At 59.0% G+C, this 6,000-nt stretch overlaps 1 protein-coding gene across 1 annotated transcript in view; it reads right to left on the minus strand.

Moving 5' to 3' along the window:
• The window catches only part of LOC122391692 (semaphorin-1A-like), a 68,610-nt gene extending 63,466 nt beyond the window's left edge, over window positions 1-5,144 (minus strand). Inside the window, exon 1 of the mRNA XM_043385871.1 lies at window positions 4,882-5,144. The gene's annotated coding sequence lies outside the window, so the exon portion shown is untranslated. The remainder of the gene's footprint in view (window positions 1-4,881) is intronic.
• Window positions 5,145-6,000: the final 856 nt, after the last annotated feature.

A 6,000-nucleotide genomic window follows, 5' to 3' on the forward strand; every position in this document is an offset into this window, starting at 1 on the left:
CGGCGGCCAGGAATTCCGGCCCGGCCGGCGCCCCGGGCCGCCGTGCTCTCGGGATGGCGCGTGATGTGCCGAGCAGCGGCCGTGCAGATGAACCGTCGGACTGCTCGTTTGGCTGAGCTCGGAGAACGCTGCACTGTGTGCGGGCTGTCCCGATGACGCCGTACGTTTGTGACGGCTCGTTGCCGGTCTCTGGCAGGACGCTAACTGTCCCGACTGGCCACTGTCGCCCACACACGCCGCCACCACAGAACTAACTCTGTTGATTCTGGCGACTCGGACCGCGCGAACCATGGCGGCGGCTCTGTTGCGAGCGGGACGACGCAACTGCCCGCCGCCAACCTGGCATCACGCCCGCTGACCTACGAGCGGCGGCCGGTGACATTTCAGTCGGCACAGACGGAGAGAGCTCGAGAGTGCCCATGAGGACAGAGCGGGAGAGTGTGGCACCTGATTCAGTCGGGGGAGTGTGCGTGAATCAGGAATGTCGCCACTCATGGCGCTGACGTTTCCACGCCGAGACAGGCGTATTAAACCGTCACTGAGTGACACCCCACCGGCCGGGCGCGCCCGCTGGAAAGCGCCTCCCGCCCACCGGCCGGCACGCATTAGCGGGGGTTTCTCACGTGCTGGTGACTCGTCTGGGAGGTCTGGGAGGTGCACCGTCACGAGCTGCTCTCTCAGCCTCCCTCCTCTCACTTCTCGGCGTCGTGCCGGCCGGATGAAGTGAGTCACCGTAGTCGTTGAGCCGGAGAGCGGACCACAGAGGCCCACCGCACCGGCCCGACAGGGGAGGAGAGAAGGGACGGCAGCGCGACCGGTAGGTCGGGATGGCACCACCACCATGCCGCGCTCACTTCCGGACGGTGAATGTGACCCGGACGTGATTCACTTCCGGAGCAGGTCAGCGCGTCACCGGAGCACGGCGTGAGAACCGGGCCGGCGGCGCGGCGCGCTGTGCCGTTTTCTCTGCTCAGGTCGTGCCTGGCTCGTTCTCAGCAGTTCATAGTCGCTCCCGAACTCCACTATACCGAGGGAATCTGGGCGGGAACCGCCCTCTCCTCTCAGCGGGAGTCCGTGCCGCGTGAGAGCGGTCGGCGCCGTGCCTGTTCGGCCGGCTATAGCCGCTGGTCGTCCAGTCGTGTTCCCGTACCTCCGGCCGGCTCCCGAAGGCGCCGCCGGAACACACGGCGCTGCTCTGTGACGTCAGGTAACACTCCGATCACGAGCGGTGGCTGTCGGACCGGTGACGCGGTGACGCGGCGGGGTGCGACGGTCGCACAGGCGCAGTACGGCCGCTCACGGCGGGCGGTACCCGACTGACACATAATTCGGAGCACTGTCGTGTCACGGCTGGGACTCGTACAAAGGCGTCAGCTCGAATCACGGCACATCCCACGGCGCTGTCGAGGCGTCATCGGGTGGCGGTGACGGAGCGGCGTCATCTCCGCCGCCGTCATCAGGCGTCATCTAGAGCAGGCGTGACTGACTCCCGCCGAGTCCACAACAGCCGCCGGCCGGTCCACCGTTCCCACCGCGCTGACCCGACACCATTGCCCGAAACTGGGGCAGGTTTACCACCTTCCTGAGGGCGGTCAATCCATCGTGGTCGAGGCTCCGGCGCGGCGGGCGGGCGGTCACCTGCCGCGGGGCAATCCATCCGGCGGGGGCGCCGGCGGGGGCGGCGTGATAGCCTGCAGTAGCGGCCGCCCCCGTCGCCCCCGCCCCGCCGCCACTATTGTCGCAGCGTCCACTCGCCAGCGCTGCGTAATGTGCGTATAAATCAGACCGGCGGCCTCACGTAATTAAGACCTGGCACGGTGGCCACGCCAAATTGACCGCAGCGGGCGCCCCGTGCTGCCCCTTCTCCCCAGTGTGTTTGTATGTCTGTGTACCGCCGGCGGTGTAGCGCTGAACAAACACTCCGGCCGAATCGGCTGACCGAGCGCCGGGCAGTTTGTAAACTCGGCGGCGGCGGCGCAGGGGTGGGCGGCGGGGGCCGGCGACCCTACCGGCGCGGGGTCAGGACCTTTCTGACGCCACCGCTGCACCCTCCAGGGTCGGAGCGCTATAGTGGCGAGACATCAACCTGCACACTGCACCGCGCCTACATACACACATCGTCTGCACCGTGCACACAGCGGACAGCACGCCGCGCCGTGCTTAGAGCACGCCCAGCACGCCCAGCAACAGCGCCGGGCCGCGTAGTAGGCGTCCGGGGTGAGCTGCGTAGTGCCCCTCGCTCGTAGTAACACCCACTGGGCGGTCCACAGTCCGACCGCAGGTGGGGCGGGGGTGGCGGGTAGTGACCTGTGAGCTGCTCTCCAAGCACGGTTGGATGTCTTGTTGCTAGTCGGACTCTGAAAGGCTGATCAATGGGACAGGTACGTGGACTTGTTCCGTACATTACTTTGGCATCTTATCTAAATGGCGATTGATCCAAAAGTGGTCAGCATCTCATGATATCCTAGGCAGATATGCAGACTTAAAATAGCCACCATCAATGGTAAGATGATCGCGTCTGTGAACTCGGAGGTAAGCCTTGGCATCAGCTCAGCCCAGAGTCGCGCCGAAAATGTTTACGTTACCGGCGGCGCTGGAGACGGCCACCCAGGCGGGCCCCGCCAAGGCTACGAGCCGGTCGGAGCGTAGTGGTACACCGCGGCCGGGCCCATGAGGGGGCATTCTGACACCATTTGATTATGGAGCTGTGCAACGCGAGCCTCTGTTATGAGCTGCGCTGACGGACTGGCTCGGCGCAGTGAGTGCGGTGCAGGCAGGAGGGGAGAGGGCCGAGGGGGCCGCTCTGCACGCTCCGCTCGCCAGCGTTAAATGGCCCGCCGCGCCGACCGAGTGAGATAATAACGTACAGAAGACAGTTGTTAGAAGTGCCGGCGAACCATTAGCGTCGGCGCTTCACATGTCCGCGCTCTGATTTATTCTAAATCGCCGGCGAAGCGTGATTCTGTTTGAGCGCCGCTGATCAACTGGATGTGATCACAAAAATGCGTGCAGAATTAACTGTCGCTCGTTTGACTTTCACATACCGCAATTATTCGGTCATTTCAGTTATCGCAAAAATTGTTCCACTACCATCTTTCTGCATTAGCGTCTGACTGGCAATCCGCGAGCGAATACGCAATATTCATTCAGCTCATTTGAATTTTCCCCCATGCAGCATAACTGCAGGCAATAGAAGGGCAGGACGCATAATTAGGCGTACATACATAAATTTGTGCGAAAGACAGGAGACGATGAAGATAATCTGCACCCAGTTGCAAATTGTCAGTGCCAATTTACTGCATGTCTACTTTGTTCGGACGGCTGTTTTTCTCTCTAAGAAATGACAGGGCGCCTAGATTGCAGTGTTTTCAAAATGTTATCTAATGCTTGTCAACGTAGTGATTTATAAATTACCGTCCTCTTGTCAAACAGAGGCCTCTTGCACCAAACTACCTAGCTAGGTAAAATCGAAAAACCGATTTCAGAATAAGCTAATCTAACGGTGGTACATTTGTTTGCAATAGCCCAATACATAATCCCACATACGCTTGCTAAATTTTGCACGCAAATTGTTACATTTGAGACTTGGACTGGGTATACGATGCAAAATAATCCAAGCATTGGTGCAAGAGGATTTTGGTGCAAGAGGCCTCAGGTTGTGATTTCAGGTCTACCTCATATTCAATGCAACTACCTACATTATACAATCCAGAAAAAAATAACGCTGGCCTTATATCACCAGCGATGTCTCGGCATACAAGCACGCACGAATCCGTTATAGGAATGAAACGCTACACTGACATGTTATGTCAAAACCTCAATGCAGCCAGCCATCGTTTTAGAAACAGGACACTGGTACAGCATCATGTATACCTAGAATGCTCTTTGTCCACCAATGCTAGTAACATTCCGTCCAACCCGTCCTACTCATGTCGCGGATTTTCCTGTTTGCCGCGTACTATAACATTCTACGTTACTCCTCGTAAGTCGTAGTACTCGCCAGTGGTAACATTTCAGTTCCATCGCGCCCGGACTGCGTGATTTCGCCGTGCCGCGGCCACCACCTGCGCACTGGCGTGATCCGCGCCGTCACTAAGTGGCTGGTAAGCCGCTCTTTCGCCACTCAGTGGCTGCCCAGACGGCCCGGCGGCGGCCCGGCCACGATCTCTATGCAAATCCTGACACCGGCCTGAGCTCCACCGGCCGCCAGCCGTCAGCGCGGCCAGGCCAGTAATTCGATCGAGTGATTTCTCGGACAGCAGCATCGGCCGAACGATAAACAGGCAGTTCGGGGAACGGCAGACGCTGCTGTGTGCCAGAGACGAGCCGTACGGAAGGGACGACCTCCGAGACAGCCGGGCTGGCCACGATCCCACCGAAAGGTACGAGTACCTACTAACGAGCCAGGGTCGTCCGCCGTGTGTTGTTGGTGTAAACTGGCTGAGTTAGTGGACCGTTTCAAAGTACAGAGGCCAGTCCAGTGACGGGACCTGCTTCCCCGGACACGGGGCGACTGACTCGCCGGGACATAAACAAATATCTCAGCCGGGTGATGCAACTAACTACACAGAAGATTCGCTCCAGCTAAGATGGCATTTGACGTAGTCCTCGCGGGAAATGTGACGTGTTGAATTTTCCATACAGAAGTACGCGCTAATTCAACAAACTAGTCGAGCAATGGGGCAAATGTCACTCAGTGGCACTGTCATTAGGCTTGCATCGCAGACATCTTGGCTCATCAAAGACAACATTAGATTCTAAAACATTCATCATACATATTTTCACACAGACACACCGCGATAAAATGAAAAGGCAACAAACTAGTTGAGAAGCGAAACATCTTGAAGTTGGCGCCAAGTCAGAGTTAAAAAAAAAACATACCTCTGTGAGTGATCCAAGCCTACAATCGGCTTCCTCTGCTCAGTTCAGGAACAGTCGCAAATCGCAACTTCGATCAGTCCGTAACACAAACCGAACTTCGCGTCACGCGCTCTCAACGTCCACGCAACGCGCGAGCGGCGCCCACCACGCGGTCCAGCGGCACACTGCCGCGCGCCGCCGCCGCCGCTGCCTCGGCCGCCGCCGCCGTCCGCCGCGCGCGCTCATTGGTCGGCCGGCGGTCACGTATAACCTCTGTTTCGAAGAGCCCGCCGCCGCGCCGTGGCGGTGTCCGTGCACCTCAGTGGGCCCAGGCCCGAATTACGCTAGGAGGCTATCCGCTAGATGTTTCGTGCAGTCTGTAGTGGCATACGGTGGGGATTGAGCCAAAGGTTCAGGCTCGGTCTTTTCCAACTCAGTGAAGAGCTGCGGGCGGATGGGACGGGCAGGCTCGTACGTTGGAGCTGCGGTCACTCCCCTGTCCACCACACGGGCGCACGATTTGGCGCAGGCTATTAGGACCGGCTGACCTTGAAGAAAAGCGCCGGCCGACCGCGGCGGTGCGCGGGCCGGGCTGGGGTTGGGCGGCGCTGATGAGACAAAGTCGAGCGGATAATCGCCGTCCGAGGCCCGGCCGATGAGCGGCCCCAGGGCGAGACTGAACCGCGCCGCTCAAATCCACCGCGGCGCTCCGGGCCGCGCTCGAGGAAATGTGTCTGTTTTTCGGCAGATTAGAGGAGCACGGGCCAACGCAGGGCGTAGTTTTCTTCACTAATTAACCAATTTGGCCCATTCTCGCCGTTACCGGCGGTGAAGACCATTACCGATGGGCTGGACGGCCCGGATCGTTTCCAGCTCTTTATTGGCCATTTTTCTGCGCGTGCGTTTGATGGGTTCGGATGATTTCGCTCGGCAATTTCTGCCCACTCTCTAAGCTATCTCAATCAAACTCAGCATCGAAAAAAGTCATCCGGCTGACGGTTGCAGAAAACTCATGGCTCATGGGATTCGGCTGCGTGATAGGCGAGTGCGTACTGCATATCCTTACACATACACATAACCCGATAAATCAAGCTGTCGGGGCCAGAGTGTAGCTCGTGGCTGCCGATACGCACCACCGAC

The sequence above is a fragment of the Amphibalanus amphitrite genome, unplaced genomic scaffold (assembly GCF_019059575.1).
Source record: "Amphibalanus amphitrite isolate SeventyFive unplaced genomic scaffold, NRLGWU_Aamphi_draft 000449F_arrow, whole genome shotgun sequence".
NCBI classification, from domain to species: domain Eukaryota; kingdom Metazoa; phylum Arthropoda; class Thecostraca; order Balanomorpha; family Balanidae; genus Amphibalanus; species Amphibalanus amphitrite.